Below are 27039 nucleotides of genomic sequence, written 5' to 3' on the forward strand. Positions count from 1 at the left end.
AAATGGCGTCAGCTGCCTCTTTTATACCCCTGTCGCACTGATGTCAAGGAAGAAGTGACAGCAACCGACGCCGGACCAAGAATTTGGAACTCGGGCCGACTGCGGGACTGCCTGACAGCAGATAACCAAAGTGTGATGACTGCAGCAGTCTAACACAATGAACATCTCTAGATGCAGGCAAGGTATGAGGAATCATTGTTTCCAGGCTGTGACAATGTTGACTCCATAAACTTTTTAAGTACCACTGAAGTTTCCTCATATGCAGTCTTGCGTATGGAATTAGAAGAATGCATGAGGCCATGATCCCAAAAACTTGCAGAATTTGTCTTGCAGATAGCAGGGTTTTTGTGGCCACCTGTTTGAAGTAAGTTACCAAATGAATTTGCTTTTTTGGTGTAAGGTGAGTCATCTGGGCAGTTGTATTCAAGCTTGCACCCAGGAATGCAAGTTTCTGAGAGGGTACCAGTTGTGATTTGTTTTCATTTATGGTGTACCCTAGACAAGTTAGAAAGTACAGTTTTGTACCTACCATAAATGTAGATGTTCGAGGATCCACATTGCTGCAGTCCTAACTATTGGGTAGTCCGCTGTCCAGTCGGCCCGAATACCAAAGTATATGGCTGACATCGGTCAGGGCGCATTAGACTGACGTCAGTACGTCAGGGTACTAATGCGCATGACCGACGTCATATCCTCAGTCTTTTCTTGCCCCAGATGTCAGAAGACCCTAAAAAGATAAGGCCAAAAACCAAAAACTCCCAACAAACCTGCACCAAAATATATATACAAAAAATACAAAATTAGCAGAATATAACCTCACCTACACAACCACCCCTAAACACAGAGGGGAAGGAGGGAGGTAAATTGGACTGCAGCAATGTGGATCCTCGAACATCTACATTTATGGTAGGTACAAAACTGTACTATGTTCTTCATTCCACATTGCTGCAGTCCTAACTATTGGGTAGAATCCCAAAGCAGAGGTAAGGGAGGCTGGCAAATCATAAGGAAGCAGGAACTGACAACATGCCTTGCAAAATAGCTGTGGCAAAACCAGCCCTAGACTTAGAGTAGAGAGGAAGGTGATAATGCTTAGAGAAAGTATGCACTGAACTCCAAGTAGCTGCCTCCAAAATATCCTTAGTTGCAACCCCCTCAGAAATGCTGTTGAAGTGGCAGTAGCCCTAGTGGAATGAGGCCTAATCCCAGCTGGAATCTCCTTGCCATGATGGGAATAACAAAATGTAATGCAACACCCAATCCATCTAGAAATAGTTTGTTTTGACACAGGCTTGCCCTGAGAACTCAAAGCAAAAGAAACAAACAACTGCTGAGACTGCCTAAAATCCTTAGTCCTGCTCAAATAATAACGCAATTGCCTGTGTACATCTAAAGTGTGCAAAATCTTTTCCCCTTTATTTTGGGGATCTGCATAAAAAGTAGGCAAATGAATAGTTTGGTTTAAAGCCACACTAGAAACCACCTTAGGCATAAAGGAAGGATTAGTACGTAAAGATACCCTATCCTTATGAAAAATCAAAAAGGCTCCACTGCCATAAGCGCCTGCAACTCAGTAACCCTTCTTGCAGAAGTAATGGCCAACAAAAGAGCAGTCTTCCGTGACAAGTATTTCAAGTCAGCAGTAGCGAGGCTCAAAGGTTGTAGAGTAAGTTTCTCCAACACAAAATTGAGATCCCAAGCAGGAGTAGGAGCTCTTGGGGGTCTTATATTCTTTGCCCCTCTAAGAAATTGCTTGAACAAAGGATGCGAAAACAATGGTGGGTCACAATCATAGTGAGCTGAAATTGCTGCAGCATGAATCTTAATGGAAGAGAAAGACAAACCTTTGTCCAATAACTCAGTAAGATATTGAAGAGCCACACTCAGATTTGGCTCGAAATCTCCAAATTGTTTGCTGCACTCCAAAATAAAAATCTCTTCCATTTTACACTTTCCTTGTACTAGGTCTCCTGGCTTCCATAATCACATTTAAAACTTGTTGAGGAAGTTGAGACCTGCTGTCTTTCAAAATAGAATATGCCAGGCTGTTAGATGAAGAGAGTGAAGCTTGACATTGAGCAGGTGACCGTCTCTCTGAGACAACAGGTGTGGAATCAAGGGTAAAGGCCATGGAGGCTTCTTTACCAGACTCCTCAGTAATGGGTACCAGTGCTGCGAGGCCAATCTGGAGCTATTAAAATCATCCTTGGCTTGTCTTGTCTGATCTTTAGAAGCACCTTTGGAAGAAGAGGCAGAGGTGGAAGCATACACATGAAGATTTTTCCAACTGAAAGAAAGAGCATCCACTTTCCAAGCTGTGTGATGAAACCTCTTTGTGCAAAACTTTGGCAGCTGGTGGTTTAGTGGAGAAGCGAACAGATCTATGTCTGGAGTTCCCCAGGACACTGTCAATTTGAAATACATGAAGATCCAGTTTCCACTCGTGGGGATCCATGATTTGTCTGCTTAACACATCTGCTAAGGAGTTCTGTGCTCCGGCAGAAACCTTGCCTGAAGAGTTAGTTGCAAGCTGAGCGCAGTCTCCCATAAAATCATTGCTTGCCTGCACAATGGGTAAGAATGTGTTCCCCTTGTTTGTTGATGTACCACATGACAGTTGTGTTGTCTGTTAGAATCAACACCTGCCCTGGAAGAAGTAACTCCTTGAAAGCCAGTAATGCAAACTGGACTGCTAACATCTCCTTCATGTTGATATGTAGATGCTGTAGTCTGGCAGGCCACTTGTCTTGTATCCACTTTCCATTTAGATGAGCTCCCCAAGCAATGTCTGAGGCATCTGTCGTTAGAATCTGACGCCTCTGGCGGGTCACAGAGAGTCCCTTGTTTAGGTGACATTCCTGAGCCCACCACAAAAATTCCTTTTGAATGCAAGGTATTATTTGAATGACAGTGTCCAAATCCTGGCAGTGCTGTGTCCATACATTGTTGAGATACCATTGTAGCTTCCTCATATGCAGTTTGGCATTGGGAAGCACCAGAATACAAGATGCCATGAACCCTAAGGCTTGAAGGACTGTCCTAGCAGTCAGCCCGGACTGAAGAGATAGTTGATGGAAGTAACTGGAAAGATTCTTTTGTTTGTCCGGGGTTAAAAGGCCATCTGGGCTGCTGTATTCAGTCTCACACCCAGAAAGCACATGTCTTGAGAGGGTACTAGACTGGACTTTATTTCGTTCACAGAATACCCTAGGCATCTTAGCACTGCTATGACATATTCCAAATGCTGTAGAAGGTCTTCCTTTTCTTGAGCCAGAATCAGGCAATCGTCCAAGTAAGGATAGATTTGAATTCCTTTTAGCCTGAAGAAAGCTATCACTGGAGCCAGAACCTTTGTGAATACTCTGGGCGCAGTAGATAAGCCAAAGGGCAATGCAGAGAACTGATAATGAGAATTTCCAGCTAAAACGCAGATACTTTCTGCAACTTAGTCTTATAGGCACATGAAGGTAAGCTTCCTTGAGATCTAAAGTTACCATCCAGTGATCTTTACCCAGCAGAGGTAAAAGCTGTTGTAACGTCAACATTTTGAACTTGGGAATGTCCAGATAAGTGTTGAGGATAGATAAATCCAAAATTGGTCTCCACGTGTTCCCTTCTTGATTACTAGGAACAGGCGAGAATAAAATCCTAGGCCCCTTTCTGGCACAGGAACCGGCTGAATGGCCCCTATTTGGAGTAACAGAGAAATTTGCTTGTGAGCCTCTTGTCTTTGTAGAGGAGGAATGTCTGGCATGCCTTTGAAAGGAGGCAAGGTATGGAAATAAAACCTGTAACCGTGGTGAATGATATCCAGAACCCATCTGTCTTGGGTAATTAAATCCCAATTTTCTTTGAAAAGAGACAGTCTTCCTCCCAACGGTGCTGCCAGGCGAGAATGAACTGGCAGCTGAAAAGGCAGGTCATTGGGTCTGCTTACGAAGGACTGACCCCTGCCTTCACCAGAAGTCTGAGCAGGGGAACTCCCTGTCCTAGGCCTAAAAGAACCCTGAGCTCTGCCCTACCACGTCTAGACCTACCCCTAGACTGGGTATCATAAGCAGGATAAGTCCATCCCTTAGCAGGCCAATTTCTACTAAACTTGGAGGCTGCACCTGCAAAAATCTTTAACAGTTTGCATAGACTTAGCCTTGTCCTCCATTTTCTTCAAAACTGCTTCTACAGGCGAACCAAACAACACATCAGACTGCAAAGGAGCATCCAAAATCCGTGTCTTAACATGCTCAGCTAAATTCTGATCTCTCAACCAGGCGTGCCTCGAAGAACAGAACCAGTGGCAGCCACCCTGGAGGAGGCCTGCACAGCATCAAAACCACATTGCAAGGAATGTTTACCCACCTGTTCAGACACATGAACTAAATCCTGCAACTCTTTACACTCAATACCTTCCGCCAAAGCATCCACCTTAGATTTCAACTGTGAAAGAAGATAATTCTGATATTTCAACATGTGAAACTGACAATTCAATGCCCTCATGGCTAAAGTGGAAGAAGTATACACTTTCTTGCCCCATCTATCCAAAGCCCTTGCCTCTTTATCAGGAGGGACAGGATTTTTAACAACTGAGGCCTTCACACCTTTGGGCCCCTGAGAGACAGTTTCCGGGTCTTCCCTAGGACTCTTAAAAAGATACTTATGAGCTTCAGGCACCCTATAATACCTATCCGGTTTAACTGGGGCAGGAGGCAAAGAATCAGGATTCAGGGAAGCTTCTGCAAAAACATCTTCCACCACATTCAAAACAGGAGGTATAGCTAAAGGCCTATGCTGGGGTAAAAACAAGAATTCCCTAAGCCTTTTCCTGGAATCAGAGAAATCTTGACCTTCCCATTTAAAATGCTCCCTCATGGAATGCAGAGTCTCTGAAAAGAAAAATCCTCAGGAGGAGAAGCTGAAGGAGTAGAATCATCCACATCAGAATCAGAATAAGGAGGAACTCCTGCAAGTCTTCAGCTGAAGACTCAGAAGCCTCGAGCATTGCTCAAAACTCTCAAACTCAGGTTCCACCCTAGGCCTCTTATCAGGAGGGGCATAGAACCCTTATCATAGTAATCAAATCCTCTGCCATTTTAAGCATATGTTTCTTAGGCAAAGACCCTGAAGCACTAGGAGAAACCCCACTGAAGCAAAACTTGGCCTGCCCTCAAAGAAGCCTTGGAAACAGAAGGGAGGCTCTAACCACCTTAGGAAGAGAGGGAAGAACAGCCACCTGAGAAGCCCCTCAGCCTGGCCTACTTCCTGAGAGGAAACATCCTGTAACAGTAAAGTCTCTCCTGAGACTCCAAAGACACACCTGGCAAAACCTCCGGCTCCACTGAGCCCTCTAAAGAACCGACGTCTGGGACTGTCGGTTCTTCCACTCTAAGCTTTGCTGTTTTGTCCTTGCGTTTTTAGCGAAGCCGGCCGGAGCATCCGGCGGCATATTATAGTTACAACGCTTCCCAAACACTAACCTGGCACAGTCTAACCTTCTCTTAATAGTGCGTTTGTTAAATCTAGCACAAGAGCGGCATCCAACAACGCCGTGCTCAGGCCCTAAACAAGGTATACACAAAGTATGGTAATCCCTATGAGGTATCTGTTTCCCACAAGAAATACAGTTATTCACTTTTCTGACATCCGGTTAAATACTGAGGCAAGAAAAACCAAAATATTCGTACTTAGCCAACTTTGATTCGGTCTGAAACTGGCTTCAGAAACTTTCAGAACGCCAACCTGCACAAAATTGCTTCTGCATCGGACCATGCGGCAAAAGACTGAGGATATGGCGTCGGTCATGCGCATTAGTACCCTGGCGTACTGGCGCCAGTCTAATGCGCCTGACCGATGTCAATATACTTTGGTATTCGGGCCGACTGGACAGCGGACTACCCAATAGTTAGGACTGCAGCAATGTGGAATGAAGAACATCCCTTTTTACAAATGCCAGGTGTTTTAGAAGAATGTCCTTGTTTTCTGCCTGAATTAGACAATCGTCCAGGTATGGATATATTTTAATATTTCTTTGCCTGAAAAATGCAATTACTGGAGCCAGGCACTTTGTGAAGACCCTTGGCACAGTAGATAAGCCAAAGGGCAGTGCAGAGAACTGGTAATGCAAGTAGCCTGCTTTGAAGCGGAGGTATCTTCTGCAAGATTCCCTGATTGGGATATGCAGGTAAGCCTCCTAAGTCTAGAGTTACCAACCAGGCATCTTTGCCTAGCATAGGTAGTAACTGTTGAAGGCTCAGCATCTTGAATTTTGGAATGTCCGAAATGTGTTTAGAGTGGATAAGTCCAGAATTGGACCCTATGATTTGTCTTTTCTGGGTATCGGGAAAAGTCTAGAATAGAAACCTTGTCCCTTTTCCTCTTCTAGTATTGGTTGAATAGCCCCCATGTTCATGAGGGACAGTACTTGTCTCTGGGCCTCTGCCCACTAATTTGGGGGCAGGTCTGGCCATCCATTTGGGATTGGCAACATGTGGAAATGAAATCTGTATCCCTGGGATACTATCTTTAAAACCCATTTGTCCTGGGTTATAAGTTGCCAGTTTCTTGCATGGAGTGCCAGGTTTCCCCCAAAAGGGGTGGCTAACAGTTAAGTGCTTGGTAACTGCAAAGGGAAGTCATTGAGACTGTTTACCATAGAAGGGTGCCTTGTTGTTTCCAGATTTGGAGGAGGCGGCACTCCATTGTTTTGTTCTAAAAGTCCCTTGCAACTGAAACCTGGAGCCTTTGGAATGTCTGGGTTTGACTTGAGTGACTCTTGAAGGAACTGGAAAAGACCAGTTCTTAGTAGGCCAGTGCCTACTAAATCTTGGAGGTTGCATTTGTAAGAAATCCTTCACAGTTTGCATAGATTTAGTTTTATCTTCCATCTTTTTTAAAAAAACTTCTTCAGCTTTATTACCAAAGTGACGGTCCTGTTGTAAAGGGCCAAATGACAAGACCCTGGCAGTTTTGGTGATTTTACTAGCCTGTTGTAAAGGAGCATCCAACAATTTCACTTTAACATGATTAGGCAGAGTTTGCTCTTTGAGCCAAGCATGTCTTCTTAGCACAGTTCCAGTTACAGCAGCCCTGCAAGAGGCCTCCAAAGAATCAAAACCACATTACAAAGTATGTTTTCCAACTTGTTCAGCTGAATGCAATAAATCCTGTAAATCTTTATTTTCCACACAGTCAGAAATTAACATCATTTTCTGTTTAAGTAGTCCCATGATATGCTGTTGATATTTAAGCATACTGAAAGTTTAAAGCCCTGATTGCCAAGGTCGCAGAAGTGTAAACCTTCTTACCCCATCTATCCAGCGTCCTGGAATCTCTATCAGAAGGGGTAGGATTTTTAGCTGTAGAGGCCTTAATGCCCTTGGGACCCTGAGGAATGGTTTCAGTATCTGCAAAAGGATTTTTGAAAAGGAATTTGTGGGAGTCAGGAACCCTGTAGTATCTGTCTGACTTACAAGGAGCCAGAGGCAAAGAATCAGGAACCATACTAGATTCTGAAAAAACAAACAATGTTTAGAACAGGAGGTATAGCCAAAGGCCTATGCTGAGGAAGAAGAAGAAAATCCCCTAAGTCTCTTTTTAGATTCAGAGAAATCCTGACTTTCCCAGTGGAAATGTTCCCTTAAGGTATGTAAAGTTTCTCCAAAAGAAAAATCCTCAGGGGGAGAAGCAGAAGGAATGGAGTCTTCTGCATCAGAGTCCTCACAAGTAGGAATAGACAAATCCTGTTCATTAGAAGAGTCAAAAGAAATAGAATCCTGTTCAGAAGATTCATAATCAATGTCTTGCCTAGGCCTCTTGGGGGGGGGGGGGGGGGTTGGCTACCCCTGATCAGAGTAATTAAATCTTCAGCCATTTTGATCATTTGTTTTTTAGGCATAGGGGCCTGCACACATGGCCCGAGCATCAGTTTTTTAGACATAGATTTAGATTTTGGCCTTAGTTTTGAAGATGGTGTCGGTTAAATATACAAATCTGTAGGCCTGAAAACATCCTCAGAAGCCGGTGCCTGCACAGCAGCTCCAGACCCATCTAAGGTAGAGACATCCACAGGTACAATAATTGAAGCATCTCGCGGCATACCGGACTCCGAATGGGTCTCAGTAGAGGCCTGCGAATCAAAAGTAGCAGGTATCAGGGGCTGAGAAAGTGCCTCACTGAGTACCGTCGAACTAGTGACTGGCTTAGGAGAAATGTCGTCGTCAGTTTTGGACCTCGACGGTCTGTCTCTTTCTTTTTCTTTGCGTTTTTTTAGGTATTCTGGTAGTCTGATTGCTAAATGACATTTCTGGATTGTTAAATTGTGAGCCAAAATATTCAGAAGCAGAAATATACTGAGGTTTAATAGTGTGTTGATTAAATTTAGCACAAAACCGACAGCAAGGTACATTGTGGTCAGGCTCTAGGCAAGGAATACAGTACAAATGAAAATCCTTATGAGGTATTTGCTTCCCACAAGTAATGCAATTATTAACTTTTACTGACATTGGAAAGGAGCAAGAAAAAGTTTCCCCAAAGGGGTACTTAGCTTTTTAGTTGAAAACTTCAGTTCTGAAACTCGAAAACAAAAATTTCAGAAGTCGTCCGACCAGCACTTGTGAAATGCTTCTGCTTTGGGCACCGTGCGGTAAGAAAGACTGATGTAATGGCGTCGGCTGCATGTTTTATACCCCTGACGATCTGACATCATGGAAGAAGGGACAGCAACCGATGCAGGACCCAAGACTTTGTTGATCTTTGTTTGTGAAGGGCGGATCTTGTCTCCTGAATCTGATTGACTTCTTCAAATCAGTCTCCAGAGCTGTGGAAGAGGGTAAGGCAGCCACACAGCCTACCTCGACATCGCCAAGGCCTTCAACACCATCCCCCACTCTGGAATCATAGACAAACTTACTAAGCTGGGCATAAATCCCTACGTCACTCGATGGGTTGCCAACTGGCTTGCTGACAGAACCCAGACTGTAAAAGTAGCTGACTCCAAATCCAGCTCCAGACAAGTGATGAGTGGAGTTATCAGTCCTGGGACCACTCTTGTTTGACATCTACTTCTCTGAATTACAGGCCAACACTAAGGGACTCTGGCTAACAAAGTTCGCAGATGACTGCAAACTGGGAGCCATTATTGAATCCCTAAATTATATGGATATTCTACAAAAGGGCCTTACAGAAACAGATGCCTAGTGCCAGGGCCATGGGCTCAAACTTAATGCCAAGAAATGTATATTTATCCCTTTTGAAAAAAACATGTACCCATGAATTACCACATAGGTGGCAGGACACTAAACATCTGAAGTGTGATGAGAGACTTAGGGACACAGGTGGACAGTGGTCTCACTTTCGATAACCACATCGCCACAGCAGTCAGGAAATCCTTCTATGTGGTACACCTCATCACTAAGGGCTTTTCATCCGGAAAAAAGGAGGTCATTGTCCCACTGTACTCTTCCCTCATTAGACCCATTATAGAGTATAATGCCCAGTTTGGTATGTACCTCACAAGACATCTGCAACAGCTGGAAAGGCCACAGAAATACCTCACTAAAAGAATCACAGGCCTAAAGCAGATGTCATATGCTGAATGTCTAAAAAAACTCCAACTATACTCTGTGGCATATCGTCTACTCAGAGGCGAACTCTGCTTAACACACAAGGCCATGTCAAACCCTGAGCTGTTAGACATGCTCCACTTAAAGAAATCCCAATCCCACAGAGCTGTACACTCCAGGGATCTAAACCTTGTCATCACAATGAACAAAACATGCTGAAGGGATAGGTTCCTGACCCAGAGACTCCCCATACGCTGGAATAGACTGCCCATACATGTCAAGCAGAGCGCCTCATTGGCCCTCTTCAAAAGGAACCTTGATGATTGGATGGGAGATAGGAAATTCACCCCAGGGATCATGTCAATCACTGTGCTAGACAGGGTTCCAGAGAAGTAAATATTGTGGGAAGAAATATCCAGGGAATTGTTATGGCTAGGCTTGTATAGGCCCTAGGGCTGATAGCCTAGTACCAACCTATGAACCTAATCAGGCTGACTGAGGGCAACCTGCCAGCAGATTACCCAATGTAATGACTGCAACAGTGAAACACGAAGAAAGTACAGTTGTGTACCTACCATAAATGTAGATGTTCAAGTGTATTCACTGTTTCAGTCATTACACTTGGGTTATCCTGCTGGCAGGCGACCTGCAGTCAGCCCGAGTTCCAAAGTCTTGGTCCGGCGTCGGTTGCTGTCGCATCTTCCCTGACGTCAGTGCGCCAGGGATATAAAAGTTGCAACCGACGCCATTTTCTTCAGTTTTTCTTGCCCCAGATGTCAGGTGCCCCCAGATAGGAAGCCTGGAAAAACAAAAATATGCCAAAAAACATGTATATAGTACTATAAACATTTCCTTCATCTACAAGCAAATACACCACATAGGTTGTATAGAGTTGAGAAGTATAGAAAAGTCCCAGCAATGAAAAGGGGGATGGTGGGTGGGTAACCTGGACTGCAACAGTGAATACACTGGAACATCTACATTTATGGTAGGTACACAACTGTACTATGTTCATCGTGTTTCACCATTGCAGTCATTACACTTGGGTAGAATCCCAAAGCTGAGGTTGGGCGGCTGGGTCTAGATTGGATTTGGAGAGGCTACCAGGCCCTGCAGAAAGTACAGTTTTGTACCTACCATAAATGTAGATGTTCGAGTGTTCACACTGCTGCAGTCATTACACTTGGGTTATCCTGCCGTCAGTCGGTCCCGCATTCTGCCAGAGTTCCAAAGTCTTGGTCCGGCATCGGTTGCTGTCGCTTCTTCCCTGACATCAGTGCGCCAGGGGTATATAAGATGCATCCGACACCATTTTCTTCAGTTTTTCTTGCCCCAGATGTCAGGTGCCCCCAAGTAGGTAGGCAATACATCTTGTTACTAAAACATATATAAAAAATAAAAACAATACCTTCAGTTACAAGCAAATACATCACAAAAGTTGTATAGGATAGCAAGGTATAGATAACTCCAGCTAGGACAGAGGGGATGGCAGGAGGGTAATCTGGACTGCAGCAGTGTGAACACTCGAACATCTACATTTATGGTAGGTACAAAACTGTACCATGTTCATCGTGTTACACGGCTGCAGTCATTACACTTGGGTAGAATCCCAAAGCTAATGTTGGGTGGCTGGTCTATAAAGAGTTAGGATTGTCTATGAGGCCCTGCAGAACTGCAGTGGCAAATCCTGCTCTGGATTTAGAGTAAAGAGGCAGGTGGTAATGCTTGGTAAAGGTGTGCACTGAACTCAAGTTGCAGCCTCCAAAATTTCCTTTGTTGGTACTCCTCTGAGAAAGGCTGTTGAAGTGGCTGTTGCTCTGGTAGAATGTGGCCTAATGTTATTAGGGACTGATTTTCCATGCTTTGTGTAGCAGTAACAAATACAGTGTCCTATCCATTTGGAAATAGTCTGCTTTGAGATAGCCTTGCCCTGTGATCCTGCAGCATATGCTACAAACAGTTGCTCAGTTTTCCTGAAAGCTTTTGTTTTGTCCAAGTAGAAGCGTAGCTGCCTGTGTATGTCCAAAGAGTGCAGAAGTTTCTCCCCTTTATTCTGGGGGTTTGGATAAAAAAGTTGGCAAATGGATGGTTAGGTTAAGAGCCACACTAGATACCACCTTTGGCATAAAGGTAGGGTTTGTCCTTAAAGAAACCCTGTCCTGATGAAAAATTATAAAAGGTTCCACTGCCATTAATGCCTGTAGCTCAGAGACTCTTCATGCTGAAGTTACTGCCAGGAGCAGAGCTGTTTTCCATGATAAAATTTTAGATTGGCTGGCTCAAAAGGTGGCAAGATCAGTTTTTCCAAAACAAAATTGAGGTCCCAAGTTGGTGTTGGTGCTCTCCGAGGCGGTCTTATGTTTTTAGCCCCTCTGAGGTACTGCTTTAGCAAGGAATGAGAGAATAAAGGAGGATCCGTGTTGTAATGTGCTGAAATGGCAGAGGCGTGGATCTTAATTGATGAGAAGGATAGGCCTTTGTCCAGCATCTCAGTTAAGTATTGTAAAATCTGAGGAATGTTTGGGACAAGAGGGTCAAGGCTTTGAGCCTGGTTCCAGGCACAGAATCTCTTCCATTTTTCTAAGTAAGATTTCCTGGTGCTAGGCCTCCTGGCCTCCAAAATGACATCCATAACAGCTTTAGAGAGAGGTGTTGCCTGTTTGACTAATGAATCTGCCATGCAGCCAGGTTTAGGGTTTTGAGCTGACCGTGCAGGATCTGATTGTTTTGTTGAGTCAGAAGGTGTGAAATTTGAGGCAAAATCCATGGTGGGCCTTCAGCTACGTTCTTCAAGATTGGGTACCAGTGCTGGCGTGGCCAGTCTGGAGCAATCAGGATCTTCTGTGGTTTTTCTTGTCTGGCTTTTAGGAGTACCTTTGAAAGGAGAGGCAGTGGTGGGAAGGCATAAACTTTTAGGCTACTCCAGCTGAACAAAAGAGCATCCACTTTCCCTGCTTGTGTGTGGTAAGTCCTTGTGCAGAATTTTTGTAGTTGGCAATTCAGTGAGGAGGCAAAATGATCTATGTCTGGGCATCCCCATTTTTGCGTTACCATGCTGAAGATTTGTGGATTCAATTTCCATTCGTGAGGGTCCATGATATTTCTGCTTAGATCGTCTGCCAGAGTATTTTTCTTTCCTGGCAGGAATTGTGCTTGCAGATGAACTTGATAAGTTAGAGCTGTGTTCCACAAGGTCATGGCTTGCCTGCATAGGGGATAAGAATGACTGCCCCCTTGCTTGTTTATGTACCACATTACTGTGGTGTTGTCTGTCTTTAATAATAATTGTCCTAGATGCAGAAGGTCCTTGAAAGCTTTTAGGGCATTTTGAACAGCCAACATCTCTTTTTGATTGATGTGAAGATGCATTTGGTCTGTGGTCCATTTGCCCTGAATACATTTTCCTGCCATGTGTGCTCCCCAGGCGTAATCTGAAGCATCTGTTGTTAGAGTCTGCCTGGCTGTGGGTAGAGTGAAAGGCTGACCTGGATTCAGAGAACACATCATCCACAATATCTAACACAGGCGGAATAGCAAGGGGCCTGTGCTGAGGCAATAAAAGGAAGTCCCTGAGCCTTTTCTTGGATTCTGAATAATCCTGACTTTCCCAATGGAAAAGCTCCCTCATGGTATGTAAAGTTTCCCCAAATGAGTAATCCTCAGGAGGAGAGGCTGAAGGGATAGATTCTTCAGCATCAGAGTCCTCATAGGGGGGTAGAGAGTATCCCTGGTCTGAAGAGGAATCAGAGGAAATGGAAACCTGATCAGAGGAATCATAGTCTGTATCCTGCCTAGGTCTTTTCTCAGGAGGGGGATGGGAACCCCTGATTAGAGTAATGAGGTCTTCAGCCATTTTGAGCATCTGTTTCTTAGGCATGGAGGACTGTCCAGGAGAATGCTATACTTGCTTCTTTGTCTTTAATGGTAAGTTGTGAAGGTCTGAAAACACCCTCAGAAGCAGATGCCTGCTCAGCGGCTCCGGACCCATCTGAGGGATTAATTTCCATAGGCCCAATACTTTGAGTTTCCACAGGCCTAGTTGTCTCCACGTGGGAGTCAGAGGCAGCCTGTGGCTCTGAGGTAGCGGGTGTCAGGGGCTGCGAAAGCGCCTCACTAAGAACCGGCGACTGGCCTAGAAGAGGCTTAGTCGTTGGTTTTGGACCTCGGATGCCTGTCTTTATCCTTGTCTTTGCGTTTAAGAATTGCGGTCATCGGTTGCTCTGACTGCATTGTATAATTGAATCTTCAGCCAAAGTAGTGCAAGGCAAAATTAAAACGTCGTTTTATAGTGTGTTTGTTGAATCTAGCACAAAACCGACAACTAGTGACATCGTGATCAGGGCCTAGGCATGGAATACAGTAAGAGTGGAAGTCCTTATGAGGTATTTGCTTCCCACAAGAAATACAATTAGTAACTTTTTCTGACATCGGTCTGAGGCAAGAAAAAAAAGTTTCCCCAACGGGGTACTTAGCTTTATTGAAGACTTTGGATCTGAAATTCGTCTTCGAAAATCTCAGGAGTGGGCCGACCGGTACTTGCGAACTGCTTTTGCTTCGGGCACCGTGCGGTAAGAAAGACTGAAGAAAATAGCGTAGGATGCATCTTATATACCCCTGGCGCACTAACATCAGGGAAGAAGCAACAGCAACAGACGCCAGACCAAGACTTTGGAACTCTGGCCGACTGCGGGACTGCCTGATGGCAGGATAACCCAAGTGTAATGACTGCAGCAGTGTAACACAATGAACATCTGCAGCGGCAAAGCCTGCTCTGGATTTGGATTAGAGAGGTAAGTGGTAGTGCTTGGTGAAAGTGTGCACTGAGCTCCAGGTTGCAGCTCCTAAAATGTCTTTGGTTGGTACTCCTCTGAGAAAAGCTGCTGAAGTGGCTGCTGCTCTGGTTGAATGAGGCCTAATGCCCTTAGGCACTGATTTGCCATGCTGTACATAACAGAAGCGGATGCAGTGGCCTATCCATTTTGAAATTGTCTGCTTTGTAATACGCTTTCCTTGTGATCCTGCAGCATAGGCTACAAACAGTTGCTCAGTTTTTCTGAAAGCTTTTGTTTTGTCCAGGTAAAATCATAGCCGTCTGTGTATATCCAAAGAGTGCAAAAGTTTCTCCCCCTTTATTCTGGGGATTTGGGTAGAAAGTAGGCAAATGAATGGTTTGGTTCAAGGCCACGTTGGATACCACCTTTGGCATGAATTTTGGGTTTGTCCTAAGTGAGACCCTGTCCTGATGAAAAATGATGAAAGGTTCCACAGCCATTAATGCCTGTAGCTCTGAGACTCTTCTTGCTGAAGTTATTGCTAGGAGCAGAGCAGTTTTCCATGATAAGAATTTTAGATTAGCTGTGCTGGCTGGTTCAAAAGGAGGCAGTGTGAGTTTTTCTAAAACAAAATTGAGATCCCAAGTTGGTACTGGTGCTCTTCTTGAGGGTCTTATATTTTTTGCCCCTCTGAGGTACTGTCGTAGTAGAGGATGTGAAAAAATAGGAGGTTCCATATTATAATGAGCTGAAATGGCAGAGGCATGGATTTTAATTGATGAGAAAGATAGGCCTTTGTCCAGCATCTCAGTTAGATATTGTAAAATCTGAGGTATGTTAGGGACAAGTGGTTCGAGCCCTTGTGCCTGGTTCCAAGCACAGAATCTCTTCCATTTTTCTGCATAAGATTTCCTAGTGCTGGGCCTCCTGGCTTCTAAAATAACATCCATAACAGCTTTAGAGAGAGGTGCAATCTGAGTGGCTACATTATCTGCCATGCTGCATGGTTTACAGTTCTGAGTTGACTGTGCAGAATCTGACTGTTTTGTTGTGACAGAAGATGAGGAATTTGAGGCAGAGGCCAAGCTGGGCCTTGAGACAAGCTCTTTAGGACTGGGTACCAGTGCTGGCATGGCCAGTCTGGAGCAATCAGGATAATTTTTGGCCTTTCTTGTCTGACTTTTAGGAGTACCTTGGTAAGGAGAGGCATTGGAGGGTAGGCATAGGCTGTCAGGCCTTTCCAGCTGAACGATGGAGCATCCACTTTCCATGCGTGAGAGTGATAAGTTTTTGTGCAGAATTTCTGTATTTGGTAATTGTGAGGGGAGGCAAAAAGATCTATGTCTGGGTGTCCCCATTTCCTCGTTAACATGCTGAACACCTGTGGATTTAGTTTCCATTCGTGCGGATCCATGAGATTTCTGCTTAGTTCGTCTGCCAGTGCATTTTTTGTTCCTGGCAGGAATTGTGCCTGCAGATGTACTTGATAAGTCAGTGCTGTGTTCCACAAAGTCATGGCTTGCCTGCATAGGGGGTAGGAATGTGTGCCCCCTTGCTCGTTTATGTACCACATAACTGTGGTATTGTCCGTCTTTATTAATAGCTGTCCTGGATGTAGTAGGTCCTTGAAAGCTGTCAGGGCATTCTGTACAGCTAGCATCTCTTTTTGATTGATGTGAAGATGCATTTGTTCCTTGGGCCATGTGCCCTGAATACATTTTCCTGCCATATGTGCCCCCCAGGCATAATCCAATGCATCCGTTGTTATTGTCTGCCTGGCTGTGGGTAAAGTGAAAGGCTGTCTCTTGTTGTGGTGACAGGCCTGGGCCCACCATCGAAACTCCTGTTGTAGGCAGAGAATTAAAGTTATGATTGTCTCCAGGCTGTGACAATGCTGAGTCCAAACACTTTTTAGATACCATTGTAGTTTCCTCTTATGCAGTTTTGTATATGGAATTAGTAGAATGCAGGATGCCATGAATCCCAGGGCCTGCAGAATTTTTCTTGCAGGGAGTTGGGTTTTTGTTGCCATCATTTGAAAGTAATGAGTCAGTTGCCTTTGTTTGTCTGGCGTGAGATAAGCCATCTGGATAGTTGTATTTAAGCTTGCATCCAGGAATATTATCACTTGAGAGGGCACTAGTTTTGATTTCTTTTCATTTACTGTGTACCCTAGGCAAATTAGCAATCTTTTTACAAACGCCAGATGCTTTAGAAGAATGTCCTTGCTCTCTGCTTGAATAAGGCAGTCGTCCAAGTAGGGATATATTTGAATTCCTTTTTGTCTGCAAAATGCAATTACTGGTGCCAGGCATTTTGTGAAGGCTCTGGGTGCAGTTGATAAGCCAAAGGGCAGTGCAGAGAATTGGTAATGCATTGAGCCTGCTATGAATCTGAGGAATCTTCTGCAAGATTGTCTGATTGGGACATGCAGGTATGCCTCCTTGAGGTCCAAAGTAACTAGCCAAGCCTTCTTGCCCAGCATGCATCAAGCAGTGTTAACATTTTGAATTTTGAAACATCCAGGAAAGTGTTTAGGATTGACAGGTCCAGTATTGGTCTCCAGGCTTTGTCCTTCCTGGGTACTAAGAAAAGTCTTGAGTAAAATCCTTGTCCCTGTTCTTGCTGTGGAACTTTTTGAATAGTTCCCATGTGCATAAGAGCAGCAATCTGTTTTTGTGGCATACCTTTTGGTTTTGGAAGCGTGTGGAAGTGGAACCTGTAACCCTGAGAAACAATATTCAGCACCCATTGGTCCTGGGTGATCATGTGCCAATTTTTTGAGAAAAGTGCTAGCTTCCCCCCTAGGGGTGCTGTCAAAAGGTAAGTGCTTGGCATTTGCAGAGGGAAGTCATTGAGACTGTTTTCTATAAGGTTGTGATTTGTCTTCCCCTCCCTTGGGGGCTGAAACACCCCATTGTTTAGGTCGGTAGGAGCCTTAGGGCTGAGATCTGCCTCTTGGGCGTCTGTATCTGCCTCTTTGTGGCCTGTCTGACACCAGAAAGGACCAATTTTTTGAAGGCCAGTTTCTGCTAAATCTAGGTGGTTGAACCTGTACGAAATCTTTCACTGTCTGCATTGACTTTGCTTTATCCTCCATTTTCTTTAACACCTCTTCTGCCTTAACACCAAAGTATCATGCTGTAATGGAGTATCCAATAATTTCACTTTAACATGGTCAGGTAAACTTTGTTCTTTCAAACAAACATGCCTACGAATAACAGAGCCTGTAACCGCGGCTCTACAAGAAGCCTCTAATGAATCAAAACCACATTGCAGAGTATGCTTTCCCACTTGTTCAACTGCATGCAGTAAATCCTGCATTTCCTTACTGTCTGGACCTTCTGTATTTGAAACCATTTTCTGTTTTAACAATGACATGAGGTACTGTTGGTATTTAAGCATGTGAAACTGACAGTTTAAAGCTCTTACAGCTAAAGTAGCAGAAGTGCAAACTTTTTTCCCCCATCTGTCCAGAGCTCTTGAATCCCTATCCGAGGGGACAGGATTTTTAGCAGTGGAAGCCTTAACCCCTTTTGGACCCTGAGAAATTGTTTCTGGGTCTGCAGCAGGGTTTTTGTAAAGAAATTTGTGAGAGTCAGGGACTCTGTAGTACCTGTCTGGCTTGACTGGAGCAGGGGGTAAAGAATCAGGAGACAGACTGGATTTAGAAAAAACATCATCAACAATATCAAGCACAGGGGGGATAGCTAGGGGCCTGTGCTGTGGCAATAAAAGGAAGTCTTTGAGCCTTTTCTTGGATTCTGAATAATCCTGGCTCTCCCAATGGAAATGCTCCCTCATGGTATGCAGGGTTTCCCCAAAAGAATAATCCTCAGGCGGAGAGGCTGAAGGTATGGACTCTTCTGCATCAGAGTCCTCATAGGGAGGAAGAGAATAACCCTGATCAGAAGAGGAGTCAGACGAAATAGAAACCTGGTCAGAGGAATCATAATCAGTGTCTTGCCTAGGCCTTTTGTCAGAAGGGGGATGGGAACCCCTGATTAAAGTAATTAGGTCTTCGGCCATTTTAAGCATCTGTTTCTTTGGCATAGATGACCGTTCTGGGGAATGCTGTACTTGTTTCCTTGTCTTTAATGGTGTTTTTGACTTTGCCTTTGCTGCTGTGGTGGGCTTAATTGTAAGCTGTGAAGGTCTGAAAACACCCTCAGAAGCCGATGCCTGCTCAGTGGCTCCAGACCCATCTGAGGGTATAGTTTCCATAGGCCCAATACCTTGAGTTTCCAAAGGCCTCGGTGTCTCCACGTGGCTGTCGGTTACGGCCTGTGGCTCTGAGGTAGCGGGTGTCTGGTGCTGCGAAAGCACCTCACTGAGAACCGGCGACTGGCCTAGAAGAGGCTTCGTCATCAGTTTTGGACCTCGGATACCTGTCCTTTTCTTTGTCTTTGCGTTTTTTATAGATTCCGGTCATCGGTTGTTCTGACGGCATTATGTAATTAAACCTTCGGCCAAAATAATGTAAAGCAAAATCAAACCGACGTTTACTAGTGCATTTATTGAATCTAGCACAAAACCGGCAACTAGTGACGTCGTGGTCAGGGCCTAGGCAAGGAATACATTTAGAGTGAAAGTCCTTATGAGGTATTTGCTTCCCACAAGAAATACAATTATTAACTTTTACTGACATCGGTCTGGAGCAAGAAAAAGTTTCCCCAACAGGGTACTTAGCTTTATTGAAGACTTCGGTTCTGAAACTCAATTCTGAAAATCTCAGGAGTCGGCCGACCGGCACTTGCGAACTGCTTTTGCTTCAGGCACCATGCGGCAAGTAAGACTGATGAAAATGGCGTCAGCTGCTTCTTGTATACCCCTGGCGCACTGACGTCAGGGAAGATGCGACAGCAACCGACGCCGGACCAAGACTTTGGAAATCGGGCCGACTGCGGGTCACCTGCCAGCAGGATAACCCAAGTGTAATGAGTGCAACAGTGAAACACGATGAACATCATCTCCAGGTTGCAGCTTCCAGGATGTCCCTGGTAGGGACTCCCCTGAGAAATACTGTAGAGGTTGAAGTAGCCCTAGTGGAATGAGTTCTGATCTCCTGAAGGGTAGGTTTTCCATGGTGGTTGTAGCATAAAGGTTTTCCATGGTGGTTGTAGCAGAAATGGATGCAGTGTGCTATCCATTTGGAAATGGTTTGTTTTGAAATGGCCTTGCTCTCTGCCCCTACAGCAAAGCTGACTAGTAGCTGGTCAGATTTTCTGTAAGGCGTAGTCCTGTCAAGGTAGAGCCTGAGCTGTCTGCACATGTCCAAGGAGTGCAGGATCCTTTCCCCTTTATTCTGAGGATTAGGGAAAAAGGTTGTCAAATGGATGAATTGGTTTAAAGCCACACTGGATACCACCTTGGGCATAAAGTATGGGTTAGTCTTGAAGGGAACCCTGTCAGCATGGAAAATAATAAAGGGCTCCACCGCCATTAGTGCCTGTAACTCAGACACTCTTCTTGCTGAAGTAATAGCTAGACGTAAGACTGTTCTCCAAGACAGGAATTTTAACACTGCTGAAGCAGCAGGTTCAAAAGGGGGAAGTGAGAGCTTCTCCAGTACAAAGTTGAGGTCCCAGGCCAGGGTGGGAGCTCTCCTAGGGGGCCTTAAATTGTTAGCTTCTCTCAGGAACAGTTTGATAAGAGGGTGATTAAAGAGAGACGGCTCAATATTATAATGAGCTGAGATGGCAGAGGCATGAATCTTAATGGATGAGAAAGGCAGGCCTCTGTGGAGCAGCTCTGCTAGGTAATCAAGGATTTGAGGTAAGGTGGGTATAGCTGTGTCCTTTCCTTGAGACGGACTCCAAGAACAATAACTTTTCCACTTTTCAGCATTGGATTTTCTAGTACTAGGCCTCAAGGATGACGTCCAGCACCTGTTTTGCTGAGGGATGCTGGTGGTGTATTCAGGGGATAAGCCAGGCTGCAAGGTTTAGGGTTTGCAGCTGTGGATGCAAAATCTGTCCCTCCTGCTGAGACAGCAAGGAAGGTGTCTGATGTAGGTGCCAGGGTGGCACTGCTGTCAGACTGCATAGGAGTGGGTACCAGTGCTGGTGTGGCCAGTCTGGTGCAATAAGGATTGCCCTTGACCTGTCCTGTTTGATCTTGAGTAGTACTTTTGAGAGGACGGGCAGAGGGAAAAAAGGCATAAATTGAGAGGTTTTCCCATGTAAAGGATAGGGCGTCCACCTTCCAGGCTCTGCTGTGAGGGTTCCTGGTGCAAAATTTGCTTAGCTGGTGGTTTTGAGGGTAGGCAAAAAGGTCCACCTCCAGTGTTCCCCACCTCTGGGTTAGAAGTTTGAATGAGTTGGGTTCCATTTTCCACTCGTGAGGGTCCAGTAGATTACTGCTCAAGTCGTCCGCCAGTGAATTTTGCTTGCCTGGCAGGAATTGAACTTGTAGGTGCACTTGGTTGCTCAAGGCTGTGTTCCACAGGGCCATGGCTGATCTGCAGAGTGGGTAGGAATGAGTTCCCCCCCTCTTGTTTTTGTACCACATAACTGTGGTATTGTCTGTCTTTAATTAGGAGCTGTCCTGCTAGGATAAGGTATTTGAAGGCTGTCAGAGCTCTGTACAGCTAGCATCTCTTTTTGATTGATATGCAGGGGAATTTGTTCTGGGCTCCAATTTGTCTTGAATGCATTTGCCTGCCATGTGAGCCCCCCATGCATAGTCTGATGCATTTGTTGTCAGGGTTTGGGCGGTGAGGGGTTGAGTGAAAGAAAGCCCCTTGTTGTGGTTGCATGCCTCTGCCCACCAAAGGAACTTTGCCCTTAGACAAGGTATGATAGGAATCACTGTTTCCAGGTTTTGGGAATGTTGACACCAGAGACTTTAAGTACCATCGAAGCTTCCTCATATGCAGTCTTGCATATAGAATTAGCAGAATGTATGAGGCCATGAATCCTAGGGCTTGCAGTATTTTCCTTGCAGATAGCTGGGTTTTGATGGCCATTAGTTTGAAATAGTTTGTCAAATGGACCTGCATTTCTGGAGTGAGGAATGCCATCTGGGAAGTTGTGTTCAAGCTTGCTCCCAGGAATACAATTTGTTGACTGGGCACCAGTTGTGATTTCTTTTCGTTGATGGTATATCCCAGTGAATTTAGAAGTCTTTTTACAAATGCCAGGTGCTGAAGTAGCAATTCCTGACTGTCCGGCTGAATCAGGCAATCGTCCAAGTATGGGTAAATTTGAATATTTCTCTGCCTGCTGTATGCAATGGCTGGAGCCAGGCACTTTGTGAATACCCTGGGCGCAGTAGATAAGCCAAAGGGAAGTGCAGAAAACTGATAGAGCCTGCCCTGAAACGTAGACATTTTCTGCAAGACTCCCTTATCAAAATGTGCAGATAAGCTTCTTTTAAGTTTAGGGTTACTAACCAGGCATCCTTGGTTAGCATAGGAAAAAGCTGTTGCAGTGTAAGCATTTTGAATTTTGAGACCACCAGAAAGGTGTTGAGAACTGATAGACCCAGGATAGAGTGCCAAGAGCTCTCTTTTCTGGGCACCAGGAACAGTGTGGAGTAGAAACCCTATCCCCTTTGTTCTACTGGAACAGGCTGAATAGCCCTGATATGGAGAAGGGAAAGTACTTGCTTTTGAGCCTCTGCCCACTGGTTTGCAGGAAGGTCTGGCAACCCGCTTGGGGTTGGTAATGAGTGGAAGTAGAATCTATATCCCTTGGATACAATGTTTAGAACCCATCGATCCTGAGTAATGGACATCCAGTTTTTTGCATGAAGGGCGAGTTTTCTTCCTAGGGGGTGCAAGTACTTGGGCATGGCTGGGAAGGTTAATTGGAAAGTCATTGTGAACTTTTTCCATAAGGGGGCGGCTTACCACTCCCTGTTTTTGAGGTGGGAACACTCCATTGTTTAGATCTCTGCATACCCTGAGACTGTAGTCTTGGGGGTCTGTTTCCCCTGGGTTTGGACTGAAATGGCCTGGGAGGGACTGGAAAGGACCAGTTTTTTGAAAGACAATGCCTACTGAATCTAGGTGGCTGCACCTGTAAGAAATCTTTGACAGTTTGCATAGATTTAGCTTTTTCTTCCATCTTTTTAAGAACTTCTTCTGCTTTTGTGCCAAACAAACAATCCTGATTTAATAGACCATCTAGTAATTTTGCTTTGACGTGGTCTGGCAAGACATGTTCCTTAAGCCAAGCATGCCTTTTCAGTACAGACCCAGTGACAGCAGCCCTGCAAGATTCCTCTAAGGCATCAAACCCACACTGCAGAATATGTTTACTAACTTGGTTTGCAGAATGCATTAACTCTTGTAAATCTTTATTTTCTGCACAATCTGGAAGTAACACAATTTTTTGTTTAATTAGTTCCCCAATATGTTGCTGGTACTTCAACATGTGAAACTGGCAATTCAAAGCCCTGATGGCAAGAGTTGCAGAGGTATATACCTTCTTATACCATCTGTCTAAAGCTCTAGAATCCCTGTCTGAAGGGGAAGGGTTTTGGACTGTAATAACCTGAATGCCTTTAGGTCCCCTGTGAAATGGTCTCTGGATCCGCAGTAGGATTCTTAAAGAGAAATTTGAGAGAGTCAAGTACTCTATAGTACCTGTCAGGTTTTCTAGGAGCTGGTGATAAAGTGTTAAGAGTAAGACTGGATTCCATGAAGACATCATCTACAATATCCAGGACAGGGGGTATAGCTAGAGGCCTGTGCTGAGGCAAATCTAAAAATTCTCTGAGTCTCTTTTTGGACTGAGGATAGTCCTGGCATTCCCAGCGGAAATGCTCTCAAGTTATGCAAAGTTTCACTAAAAGAAAAATCCTCTGGAGGGGAGGCAGAGGGAATGGATTCCTCTGCATCTGAATCCTCATAGGTAGATAAGGGTATGTCCATCAAAAGGGTTAGAGTCATCGGACACCTGGTCTGTAGAATCACGAGGAAATTACTCTTTGTCTTTTAACAGGTGAAGGCTGCCTTCCCTTTATTAGAGTAATAAGGTCTTCAGACATTCTAAGCATTTGTTTTTGTGGCATGGGAGCTTGATCATGCACTTTGGACATCGGTTTTCTAGGTGTAGTGCGAACTCTGGACCTGAGAAACCCGGTAGTTTTAGTTAAAAAAGAAGTTATCAGTTTAATATGAATATCGGTAGGTCGGAATACACCCTTAGAAGCCGGTGCCTGCACAGTGGCTCCGGACCCATCCAAGGTAGAGACATCCACAGGTTCCATAGTCGATGAAGCGTCTCACGGCATACCGGACTCTGAATAGGTCTCAGCAGAGGCATGTGAATCTGTAGAAGTGGGCATCAGGGGCTGTAAAGGTGCCTCACTGACTACCGGCAGACTGACGACTAGCTTAACGGAAGCATCGTCGGCAGTGATTGACCTATGCCATCTTTCTCTGTGCTTTTTCAGAAGATAGTTAGTCGGATGGCTTACTGAAGCCATTTTGAAATACTGAGAATGAAAGTGAAAAAAGTTAGCTACAAAAATAGCCCAACGATGAATGGTTTGGGCATTAAACAAGGCACAAAACTGACAGCGGGGGATGTCATGGTCTGGACCTAAACAGGTGACGCAGTAAGAATGAAAATCTCTATGACGTATTTGCTTTCCACAGGAAAAACAATTGTTAACTTTTTCTGACATCAGTTAGAGCAAGAAAAAAGAATCCCCACCAAGGTATTTAGCTTTAGAAGACTACAGGTTTGAAACTCGAAAAATGAACATTTCAGGTAGCATCTGACCAGCACTTGCGAACTGCTTCTGCTTCGGGCTCCTTCTCGGCAAGAAAGACTGATGTAATGGTGTCGGCTGCATGTTTTTATACCCCTGACAACCTGATGTCATGGAAGAAGAAACAGCATCTGATGCAGAAATCCCAACAGTATGGTATTCGGGCCGACTGAGGGCTACCTGCAGGCAGATAACCCAAGTGTGAGGACTGCAACAGTGAAACACGTAGAACATCTGTCTGTGTGCTGTGCCAGTAAAAGTGCTCCCTTACCTCTCTTATTCATGTCATCAGAATAGCACTTTCACAGTAAATGTTACAAAGTGCTTGTATCAATCCTTAACATGCCGGAGTACAAGTACTTCAGAAACTGCGCTCTGCTCTGTTTATTAGAATCCATACTGGCTACTCACAGCTGTTAATATGTCTGCAAGTAAATGCTCTTCATCATCTACTAATAGTCTAATTTCAGACAGATCATTAATAATACCCTGTACTCCTCCCTTATTAGACCCATTATCAAGTACAATGCCCCCTTCGGCATTTACCTTGTCAAGCACATGCAGCAGCTGGAGAGACCACATAGGTTCCTGATCAGAAAAATCCAGGGTCTCAATCACCTATCCTATAGAAATAGGCAAAAGCCCTGCCCTCTACTCAGCCTCGTACAGTCTGCTCAGAGGCAACCTGTGTCTGGACTACAAGGACAACTCAGACCCAGCCTTAATAGAGTTGCTGCATATCTGTTTATTCCAACTCCACTAGCGCAACCCACACACAAGGCCTCAACCTGTTTTTTGACATAAATAGAACTTGTTGGTAGGATAGACTTATGTCCCAAAGACTCCCTCATCTGTGGAATAGACTCCCTCTCTATGTCAGTGTACCTTACTAGCCCTCTTTAAGAGGAACCTGGACGACTGGATGGGAAACAGAAAATACACCCTTAATATCCCACCTGTATCCCTGCTGGGCAGGAGAAGCAATTGCTGACTTTGTGGAACATAGGCAAAATTATTGGCTAAGCTTATAAGCGCCTCCAGGCCAAAAGCCTAGTATCGTCCTATGAACCTATAATATTGTAGTTGTCAATCTTGTTACCTCTTAGGCCACTGATGTTACCTTCAGCTTATCCTTACTGTTTCTTTAGTATGCACAGTCAGTGAAATTTCCATTGCACATTTTCTGTAATTCAATGTATTTTTGTGTAAGCACACTACAATGCATACCATCACTGCCCCTAGCAACGTGCACACGTTTCTGTCAGAGTTAATGTCAATACTACTTTTCAGTCTACATTGCTGCATCCTTTTATACTCATTCTTACACAAGAATTTTGGCAGTTCCTTGAGAAATAAAAAAAAAAGCAACTGTCATAAGCTTTGATTTTTATACCACAGTTAATTTTAAGTACTATGAAGATGACCCAGCAACAGTTTCAGTGGATCTTGTTGCAATTCTGTCTGTCTGTGTCTATGTGCATTTTTTGTGAATGGTGTAATGCTGAACAATGGAGCAGAGCTGGTCTGACATCTGCCCAGTTGGGCAATCTTTGGGTGGCAGTACAGTGGGCTTCAGCAACTTTTGGGTGCACTGAGCGGATATACTTAGCAACTGTGGTCCCCCAGATCTGTTGCACCATTACTTTGTGGAGAGGTAGGCAAAGCACCATGGTTCACTGGTACTTCATGTGTGTGTGTGTGTGTGTGTGTGTGTGTGTGTGTGTGTGTGTGTGTGTGTGTGTGTGTGTGTGTGTGTGTGTGTGTGTGTGTGTGTGTGTGTGTGTATGTATGTACATGTGTGTACATGTACGCGTACGTGCGTGTGTGTGTGTGTGTGCGCACATGTGCATGTGTGTGTGTGTGTGCGTGTGTGTTAAACACAGACTTATGGAAAAGAGCAGGGCTAACACATGACTTGTGCTAGCTTGTGGCATCAGTGCAGTGGGCTTGCTGTAGCAAATGCTGGATGCTTTAACTTGAGAGCCTCAGCAGTTGTAATTCCCCATAGGTGTTGCATTACTGTGTTTTGGAGATACAGAGGAAATTCCATGGTTCACCAGTACAGGAGTATGTGTATGTATGCATGTGTGTGTGTGTGTGTGTGTGTGTGTGTGTGTGTGTGTGTGTGTGTGTGCATGTGTCTCTGTGTGTTTTTCTTTCCTTTGGATGGTGTAGCAGACTGTGATGGAGCAGAGATTGAATGACACCTACCATGGAGGAGGAGCTTCTGATGTCAGTGCATCAGGCCTGACACAACTGTGGTCCCCTTTAGCAGCTGAAGCATTGCTCTTGTATAGAGGTGGGCAAAGGCCCATGGTTACCTGGCACAGTACATGTACGTCTGACACCCTGTGAGTATGTCGGGAAGATAACAAGTGTTACGGAGAAAAGGTAACACCTGAAGGTAAGTTATCACTTGTTTGGTAATGTCTTTTTTTTTTTTACTCAACAAATTTTTATTTTGTTTTTTGAGAAGAAATACAAAACCAGTAAAATTAGATTACAATTCAATAATAGTAAAAGGAAGAAAAACATTATTTACAATATTTACAAGTGACCCAAAGGAGAAACAGTACAATAATAATTAATAAAAAATCCAGAGAAGAAGAAGAGAAAAAAAAGTCCACAAAAGTCTATATCTCTTTGAACTCATATGATGGAGATTGTGTCTAGTTGCATTTCTTCTATGAGTGTAAGTATTTTATTCCAGGGGTTGTCTGACCATTTTCTGGGGAACATTCTTTCTTCCTTGACTTTTATCTCCTTTTGTGCAGTCTCCTTAAGTAGAAATATAAAGTCTTCAAAACACGGAGGAGTTGCAGATTTCCATTTCCTTGTGATACACTTTCTGGCAACCGCCAGAATAGTACATAAAAGATATTGATCTCTTTTATTCATAACTACTAATTCATCTATATTCAAAAAATTAAAGACTTTGTTAAAACAAATGTATCATTATAAATAGCTTGAAGAAAATTGCCAATTTTCTC

At 44.4% G+C, this 27039-nt stretch overlaps 1 protein-coding gene across 1 annotated transcript in view; it reads right to left on the reverse strand.

Annotated features, from left to right (window-relative positions):
- ENTPD2 (ectonucleoside triphosphate diphosphohydrolase 2) overlaps positions 1–27039 on the reverse strand; it is a 1039348-nt gene that overhangs the window by 716338 nt on the left and 295971 nt on the right. The gene's annotated exons all lie outside the window — the stretch shown is intronic.

Source organism: Protopterus annectens, chromosome 16.part0, assembly GCF_019279795.1.
Source record: "Protopterus annectens isolate FY-2018-M chromosome 16.part0, PAN1.0, whole genome shotgun sequence".
Lineage (NCBI taxonomy): Eukaryota > Metazoa > Chordata > Ceratodontiformes > Protopteridae > Protopterus > Protopterus annectens.